Raw genomic sequence first — 15,678 nt, 5'->3', positions numbered from 1 at the left:
TTCTATTAAGATATCATCTGTGGTGACTCCGACGTCGATTGAATTGATGTCTACTATCCTGTTGGTGATGTTGAAGAGGTATAACGCAGAAAATGAAGCATGCCATTTCCGCACGAGACTGTTCTTTCCGACTGCTGAGAGGTTAAACGATTCTCACTCCACGACTGCCTGGAGAAGATGTTCGCCACTCAAAAGCCCGCACGAGACTGACCTTCTTAGATTCGATCCAGCAAGACCCAAAACGAAAGTGCCGAAAAAATATGCATGTTGATCGATTTTCGCCGAACGCAAGCAAGTGGCCAATCAGCAGGTGCGCTCGAAACGCGGAGACCCTTGATGGGAAGAGATCTTGAAGAGAATACTTTGAATTTAATTAGACAAGGGTCACGGAAATTCTTTCGGATGGTCCTCGACCGATCGGATCGTTGAAATTACCCATATTACCCTTCGGAAGTCACCGCGTTAATGACACACCCAGCCATTGAGACCACAACGGACATGGAAAATTAAATTACAGTTAGAATCGCTGAAGGGAATGCTTTTAAGCGCTCAAATCTTGACTCAAACGTAGCTTATTGACTGCGAATGCGTGCGTCATAAAATTATCGATAAAATTATCAACCGAAAACGTTCGCGTCTTCGTCCCTCCGGACGAAATACTTTGTTACTTTTAGATTTTTAACTATCACGATGTCTATTAGACGACACAGTCTTGGTTCTTTGGGTTTCGATCGCTCTTATTTTTAATAACTTACTTAACGTGCACTGAAGATCAGAAAATACACTAATACACTACAGATTATAAAATACGCAAAGACTAAAAAATACACAAATGGATCGAAGTGTCGTCTGAGATCTGAGTTAATTGACCAATCGAAATATCGAATGAAAGTAGTGCGGGAAAGAATCGTGGTGCGACGCCTAGACGCATTAACACCTGGATCTGGAACGCACGAAGGGTGCAGAGTTGTGCAAGGGGTGACGGCGAAACGTGTCTGGGCGCAAGCAGATCCTCACGAGGGATAACTGCAGAGAAAAGGGTGGAGAGTAGAGGCCGCGCACGCCTCGTCAGCGTCTCCAACCTTTCGGCCTTTCATTAACTCAAACAGCCCGGCTCTTTCGTCCGTAGAGCGGCTAAATGTAACCGTAGTCCCGGGCCGGATTGCATTCTGGAAGGTTGCCGGCTACGGCATCCGGTGAAACTAGCCGTTTCTTTCCGCTTGGCTTTCTCCTTTTGTCCGGCTGAAAATTAACGAGTAGTCAGGCAATCACGAGTTCACACCGCCGACTGCTTTGCGCAGTTGGTCACTGCCTGACAACGATAGAAAATAGGTTCACCGGTTAGCAGCAGTCCGAATGGCGGAAACAAAAAGTAAATAAAAGATAAAGCAATATATTCAGCGATTTTATAAGAGCGGATGTTGGATATGTTTCTTCTGTAAAAGATGGTTCAGGCACGCTCATTGATTTAGTCTAGGGTCGAATACTCACACGCTATTAAATGGTTTAGGGCATAGAAAGTGTTTGAAATGAGACGTATAAATTGGTCTTTCTTACTCAAAATATCCTCGATATTTTATCCAAATAACCAGCTAGCTTTCTCCTAACAAGTTTTGTTCCTTTGAAAGTACATCGAATCGAGTAGCGATTGAAAATTATAAGGCGTCAAGTTCAGCCACACGTAAAAACTGTATTTTACCGGAAGAAGACGAAAGAGAGAAGAAAACGGAGGTTAAGAGCATATTTACTGTATTGGTATTGGTATCGTAAGTTTGATATTTGAAGTACCAAGTGGGGAATAAGTGCGATAATAATTCGCGTCTGCAAACTTTGCCCTTGCTCACTGCGTATACTATTTTTATTGATATCAAACTGAGATACAAGATCAAAAGTACTCTCTCAGTAAATATCGGATATTTGTAACTACTCGCGATTTTAGTTTAGAGAAAAGTTATTGAAAATTGCAGAAATTAAGAAGCCTTTTTCTATCAAGGTTTATATAATCTATGAATATAGATAGATGACGGAAATATTTCGAAAAATTACATAGATACAATAAATGATATTTTGTTTCATTGACTAAAAGAACTTCTATAATATTTGAACGATTATTTCGATAACGTTCGATGCTGTTTTCCAATAGAATGCACAGTAACGATGGTAAAAAATTATCTAACGCAAAGGAACTGTGTAAAGAGGAGTTATCGTGGCGAAAGAAGGGGAGGGGATGAAAACGCAAGGAGAAAAAGAATTTTATCCCTCTCGGCGAGCTTCTCTCGTCTAACCCCATTCACAGCTCCGTACGATGCGATTTTGGGGTCCTGTATCGTGGAAACTTTTTTCCCGCAAACAAGAATAAGTACTTCCACTCATTTCACGTGCCAGTCGTTGTTCCTTTAGATGATAGTCGACTCAAAATACGAGATCGGCTCTACAAGATTACTTCCAACGAAAACGTTTGCACGTTCTATATTATTCGTCATCCTCGTTATTAATTTCTGCCTATAATGACAATTCGTTTGTTGAATTAAACGAATATCGTATCTAGTGTAGATCGATAATGAAACCGACTGATATTGTTATTTTACTCGACTACGCGCGTGCAATTTCGAAATCTGATATTTTATCGAGATTCGTATTTGTATTGAAGATTATTTGTAAATGATCGTTGCGTAACGAGACACTTATCACCGAATTTATGAGTTTGTTACACACACGTAACCTAATTAAAGTTCCTGCGGTCGTGTCGTAGCATGAAAATACGCTCATAACGTGCTGAGTCACGTAGTCAATACTTGCATCTGGATTCAGTGTTTGGTGCATCGTGGCAAATGGCTTCACGTCCTCCTTTTCCAGCCTATATCACCCAGGTAAGCAGAATTTTTTCGCTGAGAATTTCGTTTGATAGGTACTCCACAAATAATCTCCCCTAACTAGCGCTTTAATTTCCATTGATCATCGATACGATATCCGTGTAATAAAAATTCCTGAGTTCTCTGTCCAAACGAATACAATTGAATAGTGGAAATAAATAAGGTTGCAAGTTCTAAAAGATTAATCTTTCGAGAAGAACAATTTTCCACTTAACAAAATGTTATTTACTGACAAAATATATCGAAACTTATTTATTGCATATATCACACTGTACTTCACATAATTTTACAATGTTACAGTTACATTATACATAACTGTATGTACTTGTAACAATAAATTTACGCAAACAAAAGATAATCAGTAAATGCTATATAACATCTCAAAGAAATCTTATATATTAATTATATCTAAAAGTGGATACATCTGCTTTGTCTTCCGCGACTCACGCAATTATCCCTTGTCCTTTCGACTTCTTTAGTCGGAACTGCTTTTGTGTAGAATCCATCGTTGCCAGCAGTATTTCGTTTTAACAGTATTCCCCTGCTGATTTTAAGTAGCGCAGTCCAATTCCTTTAATATCTGCAGGCAGAGTGCACGAGTTCGAAACTTTCCACGCTAGAATACTACGTGAAAAAAGAATCAGCTCAGATTTCGCTGACTGTGCGGTGCCTTCCTCTCTTAACCAATTCCGCTTGCTTCGGCGATTTTTTATCATGATAGCTTTTGCATTCATGTAGTCCGGATCATCAATGATCGTGCAACAGCTCGATATCTTAATTAAATTTGCACGCTAGGAAGATTTCTTAAACGTAGCAACAGTAAATATGTACATAATATATTTATATCAACTTTGGAGATTAAGGAAAATATGTAGCGGCACATAAGTCAGAGGACGATGCGACTCATGTTGTTGTTTTGCCTTGAGACATTGACACCGTCTTGACGTACCAAACGTAGTAATAAACAAACTCCGGACAAAACAATATAGCCGCTACGCGCAACCATCAACCGAAGTCGAATTTAAACTTTCCGGTACTCCCCCGACCAGTATAAATAAACGAACACGAGCGTTAAGACAAGGAGTTAGTCAGTAGTCAATCACGAATCAGTAATCAGTTATCAGTTAGTTATTATGGAGCGTTCTTATAGCAAGTTAGTATCGAACAATCTTATAGCGATTAATATCGAGCAAACGTACGCATACGCATATCGAGCAACACTTAGCAACACACACGAACGACGACTAACTCTGTACTGCAAACAGTTTCAAACATATTGACTACACTAAGTATCAACTCGTCTCATCACTATATACACCAACACGAATAATCGTCCTCCATAGATGTCTCAATTAGATGTATATATATATTTTTGTATGTATATTCATTGATTTTTCCGAAACGGTTTCACCAATCGCAATGATTGTTTTTGCATCTTGCAGGACATCTCTGTGTTTTTTCGTAAACTGTTGTTTATTGCAAAAGTCTAATTCTTACGTATGTTTGTCTATTGCTCTGCGCTGGACTAAGTTATCGTGATGAAAACTTTTACATCTTGTAAGGATAGTCCATCGACCGGGCCCGTTTACAAAATGTCGTCAATTTCTCCGTTCTTAGCTACAGTCGTTGCAAATAACTCGTTATTGATCGATTTCAGTTCATCGCGTCTGATCGTTCCACCGGAAAACTCGTCGCTGCAAGCGATGGAATTGGACAGTTTCTTTACAAAATTGTCTCTGAAAGCGTACTTCGTCCGTTTTTCTACGTAGGTTCATCGCTCAAAGCTGATTTAACCCGTGTCTTTTATTACTGACTCTTCGTTTCGAGTATACTTGAGTCGTATCTGTGCGCACTGAAGAAGTCCTCATCGTAATTTTTGAATTTCTGCAAGTGCTCTTCCGTCATGCGGTTTATTCGGAACTTTGTTGGTGCTAGAGCAGATACGGCTACAGCGTCTAAATTGTTCGCGCAACTAAGAACGACGTAAATCTTCAAAATTCTTTTCGCCAAGATCAGTAGTCACAGTCCTATTTATTATAGTCCCTTGCAGTTTACATACAGTTACTGTCGAACCTACGGATAGGGGCTGACATTCTTCGTTCAACGTCTCCAGAATCTTTGATCATTTGAAGTGTTGCTACTGCTGGAGATATCGGAACGTAGTCAGCGATATCTTTGAATCGACTTTCGATAGATTCGTTGTCAAATTTTATAAGCATCGAATCTGGAAATTCCCCATCTACCGGTTGATTTCTTCGAAGTGCTGGCCATGTAAATTTCTGGCCATGATATAACTTGTGATCAATCGAAGAGTACTCGGTTTGAATCCCGAAAGGCCTGGTCGATTTTTCAGCCGACGCAACTTAGTCGTAGTTGCGTCTGCTTATTTCAGCGCAGTCTCCGATGGTTCGGAACCCATCTTAAACTGCAGGTCCTACATGTTGCCTAACTATACCAAAAGCTATTGTTGCACACCTCGCCAGTACGTTCCAAGGCACTCGACTACCAGTATCTTGGCACGGAGAGACGGATGTTCATGTGCCTTGGAGTACTAGAGTCCGTGTAACGTGAGTGCCGCAATAATACGCGTGTTGTAGTGTAGCCAAAGTAGTTGCTAATGACTTCGTAGCTGATGCGACTTTAAATAAATGGCACAAAAAAGATAAGTCGTGATCGCTCAACTAATGTTATCGAACGCAACAATCCCCCATACTCCTTCTGCGTGTGCTGCATACGAAGCAACAGCCCGGTCGTGCTCTAAATAAATAAAATACAAATAAAATAGGATTTTCACATTTCCATTTTTTCTAGGAAAGCACATTTTCTATTTAATTTATCTTATACGTGCAATCGCCGTTCGACTTTAGTTTCCAAGATATATGAAAATATTTTTCAGGGCTTGGGGTAGGTTTAAATTAGGTTTACGTTAGATAATAAATAAAAAGATAATTATATAATTTATATGAGATTTTATAGTACGTTGTTATCAATGTTAAATTGACATTAATATTAATTGAAAACATCTGGGCCATAATATTAAAGAAGATTCAAGATTAATTAGTGAATTTGGCGATGTTTCTATTGCACACGATAACGGAAGCCTCGAACAGTGTTAAATGCAGCAGTCTTCGATGTAACAGTGCGATGTGATATGGAAGAAAAAAGGCCCAAGCCGTTATCTTTTCTGATGCAAAGATTACGCAATTTGTTAGACATCCAGAATCGCGTCAGCTTGATCTTGCACGATCGTCTGCCTAATCCCTGGTCAATCCATGCAGCAGTCCGCGTGTGCATTAAGCGTCGCCTTTATGAATTTGTACAGCAGTTAGGCACGCGTTATATACGTGCCGGGGAATTTTCACCCTCTGGGATCGATCGTGATACGCGCGAGAAGCGATTCAATTAGACAGAAAATATCCGCGCATGTTCCGGCTACCTAAGTATTCCAATGGAACTCGAAAATGCGCCCCGGCTTCGTTACCAGCAAATGCCAAGTAATTTCGCATCTATACACGTGCGGGAACAATCGCGTATCGAGGCAAGTTCAACACAATTTCGCGGGAATCCGGGATTTTCGGTGGAATTTTGCGTGAAACTCAACCCACTGACCGTCTCGACTACTACGCGACTCCTATCCTATTGTTTGAAACACACAATAGTCCTTCCGGCTGCAACGAATCTTTCAAGTTTCGTTCATTCGTAATTCGTCTCCGATTTATTTTGTAATCTTCTTTCTCAGATTTCTGATCCACATTCTAATTATGGAAGATACGTTGATTTCGTCTTTCCGATTGTACCAGTTGTATAATAGTTATTACTACATTTTATAATAGCCATGGAGCAACAAAACGTACTATCAAAGATACGATAGCAAGCCGAAGAACCGTAGATATGTCGTATTATGTCTTGTATGTAAATTTGATGCAGAACTATAGATTGATAATTCTACTTAGAGTTTACAGAAGAATCACGCGAGGTGTTTGTCGGTAAGGCTCGCAGAATGATCGTAAAGGGAAGTTATTTTTGAGTTGCAATCTATCTATAATGTAACATATGTAGCGACACACGAGTCAGAGGACGATGCGAATTGAGAGCGACTCATGTTGTTGTTTTGCCTTGGGACATTGACACGGTCTTGATGTATCAAACATAGCGATAAACAAACTTCGGGCAAAACGATGTCGCCGCTACGTGCAGCCGTCAACCGAAGTCGAATTTAAACTTTCCGGTACTCTCCCGACCAGTATAAATAAATGAACACGATCGTTAGGACAATCAATGAGTATCGAGCATTCTTATAGCGAATTAATATCGAGCGAACGTAAGCATTACCTTGTATACGCATATCGAGCAACACTGAGCGAACGAAGATTAACCCTGTACTGCGAAGAATTTTAAATACATTGACTACTCCAAGTATCAACTCGTTTCGTCATTATATATACCAACACGTTTAATCGTCCTCCATACATAATACATACAATAAAATAGTGAAAGTATTGTTAATACTCGTAATCTATGCAGACCAAAAAACTAATTTTTGAAATTTTTGTCTATCTGCTTGTTTCTTTGTTCGCGTCACGTAAAAGCTACTGAACAGATTTTGATGGGGTTCTCTCTGTTGTATCCATAGCTTGGAGTCCGGCGAAGAAAATAGGATATGTTTCATCTCGATCCGTTTTGTAGAAGCTGAGAAATAGCCTGGCATTCGAGTTCTATGCGCTCCTATGTTTGATAGAGGTCTAACAAAGATGCTTATCGTTTACGCCGTATTTGCTCTGAAATCGAACCCTCCTATGATTTAATGTTTTCTACGAACAATAAAAAAATATATTTTTTATTTATTATTGCTTAGTCCGTGCCTTTCGGCTTTGTACGAACTTTCGATTTTACATCTCTTATATCTATTTCGTTTCTTATATATCTAAAAAAAATATATTAAATAATATACAGGGTGGTTGGTAACTGGTGGTACAAGCGGAAAGGGGGTGATTCTACGCGAAAAAAGAAGTCGAAAATATAGAATAAAAATTAAAAAAAAATTTTTTTTTTATTTTTTCCATCGAGACAACGATCTACAGTGAGATCCGTTATAACGTACCACACGCGTACCAAGCGAAAATTCGATTTTCTCGAAAACAAAGCCTCAAACGAAAAATTTTTATTCTATATTTTCGACTTCTTTTTTTCGCGTAGAATCACCCCTTTTCCGCTTGTACCACCAGTTATCAACCACCCTGTATATTAAATAATAAAAAGTACGTAGATATGTCATTCACAGAAATTGATCTGCTTCAAACTATTAATAATCTACGCGAACGAAGTCCTGGACGAAGCTGTTCGTAGAATATCAAAGAGTAGTAAATAGCATGTTCTTTAGGATTTTTATCTTTTTCGCTCTGAATAGCCTGTTGTAAACTCGAGATTTCTGAAAGGTTAATTAGAAATACATGTAATGCCGAAGTTCCTGACTTTAGGGGAATATCGCAAACCTTCTGAAAGACCTAACAACTTACGTCAGTTCAGGTATCGTGTCAGCTTCACCATGAGAAAGCGCGTAAACGGCACACGGAAGAGCAACGTTCAGGATGGCGTTGATCGAAAGATTAATCGACCAATCGACGTACGTGCTGAACGTTTCTCAACAACACCTCGGACAGTTCGAGTATACAGACACATTTTAGAGGCGCTGCGGCACTCAAATCGATCGTACATTCTTAGAAACATACTCAAACAAACCAAGTTAAACAGGTCAGTCGTATTCAGTTTCTGTTGTTACCTTACTTCTTCGTTAAACTTACCTTCATTAAAGATTGTGATATTTTAGTGCAGTTTACTGCCTTTCAATCATCTCTGTCGCAGTGAAGCGTCGCGTCATAGGGAATCACGTACAGCTTGCGATATCGACACGATCGAGACGAGCTTTTAGAAGCCTCGTTAGCTCGGTACCTCTCTGCACCGTTCCATTCGCGAAGACGTGAGTACAAATCGTCGCATATTATTTATAAAAACATGGAAATTGCGTCAAAGAAGTTTGGGGAAGATCGCGATAAGAAAAGTTCCTGATAGTCCATATCCTTGACATAGCGTTTCGTGATCGTCATATTTTCCAGTTTAAATGATTACATTGGATCAGCGGTATTCGATCACAATTATTGGTACGTAACAGTTATTGGATCTGTGAAGTCTCTCATGAGGAGGAGCGTTCATTGTTCAATTGTTGACGAAGTAACTCTTCGACGAACAAAGTGAGTCTATTTTACAGTAATTATTTCATTTATTTCGCTGCTTTACTTCGATTCGATACCGAGGATGCACGAAAACAATGCAACTGTCGGGGCTAAAATCTCGTTTTATCAATTTGCTAATTTTCTTTCTATAGCTTTTCGTATTATGTAACTTCCTACAATGTATTCGCTCGGTCATAATCTTCGTTTTAATGATAAAAAGGAACCCCATAAATTACGTGTACGCAAGACAGAGAAAGATTTTGTTAGCAGATATCGCCATGTAATTGACGTGCTTGCACGGATATAAGGTCGGACAAAGGGTTGTTCTCGGGTCAGAAAGTTTTTTTTCTATTGCATCATTATTAACAGACAACAACTCGCAACGTTCACTCGAAGGCCACTCCAATTATAGTCGAATACAACAGCCGAATTACTCTTCGTATACTCTCGTACGTAACACGCTCCACATATCTTGAAAGAAGACAAAAGCATAACCCGTCAAAAAAGAAAAAAGAAACACTCGAAAATAGCAGGATTTTCAGCAGCCGCAACTTTGATTCTTCCCACAAGATTTTCGTTATCGTATCGGAACAATATTTTAATATCAACTCGACCTCAATTTATTCGCACGTAGCATCGCTTTTTAATTTCCTAGTCAGATAATAAAGAAAAGTGATATTATGAATTTAGTGGTGTAACGACGAATCTGACAAGCTACACGCCGTTTAAAAATTATTAATAAGATCCGCATCTCGTGGGACATTAATGATTCACGATTCTTGGTAAAAGTAAAACTTTCTTATGCAAAGATTAAGGTATCTGAAATTCAGCTACTTTTCTCTAATTAAACGTGATAATGTGAAGGGAGCTCCTCCGTTGTGATTACAAATTTTTCGTCCATGTTTTCTTCTCCTCCGAGCACGAAACTTCCTTTAAACGTATAGTGGAGCCTCCCATATTCGAAGAAATAGACGGCTAAAGATATTCAGATGTTGGAATTTTCGATGATAGAACAATCGCTCTTCTGTATTTATTCTGTATTTAGTATTATAAATTCCACATATTGAAATAGAGATCAAGAAAGTTTTTCGTTTGTTTTAATACTGAAAAATCTCAGATGATTATGGTTGCTCGATTTCATAAATATTTTAACATAATTAACTCTATAGAATTACATTCTTTTTATGTTTCAGACTAACGATGCCTTCAGCATCGAAGCAAGAGCAGAATTATTATATTTTTATTCAAGAGTTTTTGTTTAATATTTATATTTATGAAGACGAAATTATTCGATTCTTCCGAGATTCTTGAATCTGAGAAATTCGATTATTCGAATAGTGTGTTCCACGATTGGTTCGGATAATCCAGGCTCAATTCTGTTTACAGTGGCTCACGAGAATATTTGAACACTTACTACAGAGAACGTCTATGCACGAGTATATATTCTACATTATACATACATATTATATAAAACATTTTGAAATTTTATTAGCACAATAATGAGACACAACTATCATTATCATATTGGTAAAATTCGAAGCGAATCTCATTATACAATGCTAATGAGATTTCAAAATATTCCATAGAGAACACGTACATAATATATTCGCGAAAGAATAGTTCGAGTATTTTCGTGAGTCGCTGTATTTTTGAATATATCAGACGAATATGGAATTCATAATAGTTCGTCATCGTGAACGAGGATGATTACACACGGATGACGCAAAGACACGATGCCAGCTATTATCTGTGCAACACAGAACATGTATTCCGACGTAGAGGATATTATAGAAATTGCAGAAGACCCAAGACTGGTATCGATGTTTACTGGATGCTTCAGCTGCTTCGCCGGTAGCAAAGATTAATCCTATATGAACGAATATTCGGTGTATCTTTGTTGATACAACGAGGATGTATGTCCGAGCATTGCGTGGAATTCTCGCTCACAAGCTTTCCATCATTTCCTCGGGAAATGTGCACCATCTGCATACACAGGTAACGTTACGTTACGTTCTCAGAGCGTGCATTATACTCGTATTGCATGTCGTAGGAATACTGAAGTTCTGGAACACAAGCTTAAAAGTTAAATTCTGTTTGTAAGAAAACTGGTAGAACACCGAATATTTAATACTTTATTTTTGCACACTTCGCATTTTATTTAGAAACGATATTCTTTTCGAGGAATGAAAGTCGTATCTGCGACCAGGGTAAACCTTATTTGAAGGAAAGATAAAAACTAACAATTTGAAATAATGACTCTCAGATCTGAATGATCGAATTTCATCGAGAATTATCTTGATGAAATTCAACATAGAGAATGTAGGTATTTAACTTCATTTTGCATCGAAATCAAATAAATCATCTTTGAGTACCTTTCTGCCTTAATTGACGATATTAAATGAAATAACATTTGAGTTATAAACGGTATAAGTGAATTATTTTACAACGTAACGGTATTCAGGATATTTCAATCCTTTAATTCTACCTGAAAGAATGCACATTATGTCTTCGTTAAATATCATATAAGTATTAATAAGCTCACTATTAAGGCGCAAATACATATACTATTTAAATAGCTCATAAGCAAAAAATTCCATTTTTCAAAGTTTCTTCTTGCAGACCGAGTTTGTGATTCTCACGTTTGCTTACTCTGAAATATTCTGCTGGAATGCGATGTTTCCATCTACACCCTATGCTCATCCACGAATGTTGTTTCAAGATGACGTTACAGGAATTTCACGTATTTCTCAGAAACAAGCTTGCGAATTGTAACATGTAAAAAAGCTGAGCGCAGTTAATTAGACACTGCCACGTCAAACGTAATAAGCAAGAGGACATAATACTCTTTCATAAATATATAATCGCAGCGGAAAACGAGCGACATAATTTTTCCAAATTTCTACTCGTATCGTTAGTCTCTCCGTGTTCACGAACTTGTCGTAACGCGTGGGTGAAAGTATCGCGCACTCTACGCAATCGACAGAGAAACTTCCCCTTCCTGAAGCGAGGTTCTCGTTATGTAGACGAGTCAATTACGCTCGTTTTTGCTCTTGACACTTCAGGGTTTCTTCGAGCGAGATCGACGTGCACGCACATCTGTTCGAACGATCGGGATGTTGGTATCTAATTATTAATTTGCGTAATTACCGCACCGCGTGACACCGAGCAATTGGTTTTTAATTGAAGCTCGATGACTACCCCCGTTTTAATGCAATTCTGATGTCGTGTTTCGGTGGCCGATGAAAATTGGAAGCATATAGACATATATTGAACTGACGTAGCCAGCCATTCGTATTTTAATTGGTTTTTCTACGCAAATAATTTACGAGCGATAATTTGACGCATCTCGTTGTTTTGTATTTAACATGTTCCTTATTAATAATAATGGTAATCGTGTGTATTATTGTACAAGTATTATTTACATTATCATATTAGTTTACCTTTTCATTTTGTGTTGCAGAATCGTAGGAAGACAAATAACGTTTCATTTAAATCCACGTTTCAGCGAACGCGAAATTCAACGTGAAAAATCAATTGTATCATTTTCTCTCACTTTTCCTGCCAACTTACACATACCAGGCAATATACTTGAAATACCGCTACGAAGATAGAAGGTTCTCCGGATTTTTTCCTGCCGATATGTACGCGTCAAACCGCGCTTCGACCGACTTGAAAAACTGGTGCCGATAATAACGAAACGAGTTTTGAGATAAAACGAGCGAGCAGCATTCAGTTCTGTATCACGTTCGGCAGATCCACTCGACGATCCCTCTCCTTTTTTACCTCTTTTCTCTCGTTTTTTCTCCTCACTCTATTCCTTTTTTTCTTCTCTTTTGCAGTGTCATGAATCTCAAAAAAAGTTGAACTATGACTTTTTGTTAACGAGAAATACAGGTACGCGATGATCGTTGGGAAGAAATCCCTCGCAAATGGCCCAGATGTGAAGCTGATAAAACATCGGTGAAAAGCAAAAGCTGACGATCGGTTTCAACGTTTGAAAAATGTGTATCGATACGCAGAATGTTGGATTATTGATAACAAAAACAGACAGACAGTTTTACTACCAAGATCGACAATCAGACAGTTGTACGCTGTGTTTCGAAAGTATTTAAATATTTACCATACGTCACTTTTACTTTACATGTTCGCTGTGTTGCACGAAGTATTTCGAAATTTCAATATCGCTGTAACGAGATAATTTTTATTAACGTTTCTATTATTTTCTCTAATATTTTAAGTGGATAGACTTTGTGAGATACCGTACATCTCCGATTCCAAATCCTCCCATTCAGTTTACATATTGTATTGTTCAACAACAATCGGCGCGCGTTTAAAAAGCATCGATAGATTTCGTACGTATTATTCGACGATATGGAAAGATACTTGATTCGATACGATTCACTGAAGTATACTACAGCAAGAGTATTTGGACGCACATAGGGGAAGGTCAGCTGCAGTTGTCGTGGTTGATAACTTCACGTATTCTGTGACTTTGGATTCTCTCCACTTTTCCGACTGAAAAAAAAGGAACTAGAACTTGTACGTTCCTTTTGTAACTTTTCGAGCGACTGACTTCTTTCTATTCCCTTTCATCCTTTGCTTCCTATCCCTATTTCCGTGAACGCTTCCGTGGACAATTGGCCCCGTATTCTTTTCACGAACAGTGACCATACGACTTACATTCGTGCCACGTTGAAAAAAATATCCAGTTCTGCAATTTTTAGGCTTGTAAACGCTGGATGAGCCGAGTAAGAATGTCTCGGTCGATCTAAATTTCCGCAGAGGAGCTAACACAGAGGAGTTCATTTCAGGTTTTTCGTATACCTTTAGCTTTTCAAGTCGAACTGATAAAACGTACGAGTACAATGGCTGACGAAAGTATTTCAACTTGCAAGCAAATTTACAAAATAGTTAGTATCGTTGGTAATTATTATTATTATTACTAATTAGTATATAATATATTAAATCGTAGCTTTAACTCAGACAAATAATTTTAGTGTCTTAAGAACATCTCCAGCCTATAATTGACACGAGAACTTCGTAACAATTATTTCATGTTTCCCTGGAATTTGAGAAACTTTTGAACGATTCAGTCCCGATCGAAATGTACCCGGGGGACACGGCACAGTTAAAACACACTGTTCACTGATTCGTATTGAATAGTTATGAACTGTTTCTATTCAAGCGATCGAGCATCATGAGCTTGTAACTTCCAGTTTGCGTTAATGTTCATAGCGAGCTGTGATGCATGTCATTCATTCGACATCACTTTCACGAGCCATTCGATAAAACCGGACACGATAATTCTGGCACGGCAAGCATTTTATCGTGCTATCGGCGTTAATTTGTATGCCCGATAAGCGTGGAAATTGCAGCGACGTCTGAATGCTTGATTTTCGTTCGACCAAGGTGGTAGTTGTTTTCGACGAGTCACTCACATCAGTTGAATAGATTTTGCTCCTGCTTTCACGACTGTTCTTCATCGAAGTTTGGTACCCTTCCATTCAACTGGGCCATTAAGAGTTGGCTAATACCATGATTTAACTCAATGTCTTTTGTGCGACTCATGGTTTTCAAGGAAACGTCCGCCAAGTCATTATTCTCGCGAGAATAAATTTTGTTTCAAGTTTCAGGTTATCGTCTATGAAAAATATAATATCCAATATAATTAAATCGTGGACGTACGTGTAAATTCATATTTTTGTGAACGCAACCGAAGAAATAAAATGGCTACGAAATCGAAAGCTGGCTCGTTAATGAAAGTCGCTATTCAGAGTTAATGGTGCGCTTGATAATTCTGTTGCCATAGAATTTCGACTGCATTCGACGATTTAGTACGCCGATCTCGGGACGATAACGCAAGAAGATCAAAGGGTAAAAGCTATACGTATCTATAATAAATGGTATCATTAATGGAGCCCAGTCGCCATAAGATCAGCGTGAAATATCCTGCAGCCATCATCTATAATAGTCTCGCGTGTGCCGATGAGTTCACGCTCGGATATATCCGAAAATCGTGATTATTTTTTGTCAAGAATATTTTAAACGAGACCAGAGAAAATTACTAAAAAATGAAGCCAAGGATACTGACTAAAATATTCATTACTGATTGTAGGAAATTCGGTAATGAATATTTCAATTTCAGAAAAATTCTCGCCTAACTCGACTAACGATAAGATTCGTTAAACCTCAGATAATTATCGCCGTTGATCATGGAACGTGATAGTTATCAACGTTGGTTACAGAATGTTATATTACCGTTAAATAATAACTATGAATAATATGTAGATAGCGAATTTTTTGTAAAGCGTTAGAAATAAGCCTCGTGAATCATTTTCTTGGGAAATATCGGAGATAACGAGGAAATTCTTGTTTGACATCGCAGAGGGATAAGGGAAATGCAGCAGTAGCCCCTTGAGGTGGGATTATGTTACACATGTCACCATAAATAAGTTCTAAAACATCAAAGAACCTTATTGCCGTATCGAAATATTTCCAAAAGCTTAAATAATTTATTTCATGTAATATTGGTGCGATAACTGTGCAATTAAATCGTTCGTATAATTATAACGCTT

This window comes from Bombus bifarius, unplaced genomic scaffold (genome assembly GCF_011952205.1).
Source record: "Bombus bifarius isolate JDL3187 unplaced genomic scaffold, Bbif_JDL3187 scf7180000008033, whole genome shotgun sequence".
Classification (NCBI taxonomy): Eukaryota; Metazoa; Arthropoda; class Insecta; order Hymenoptera; family Apidae; genus Bombus; species Bombus bifarius.
The sequence above is the reverse complement of the archived record's forward strand: the minus strand, read 5'-3'. Positions refer to the sequence as shown.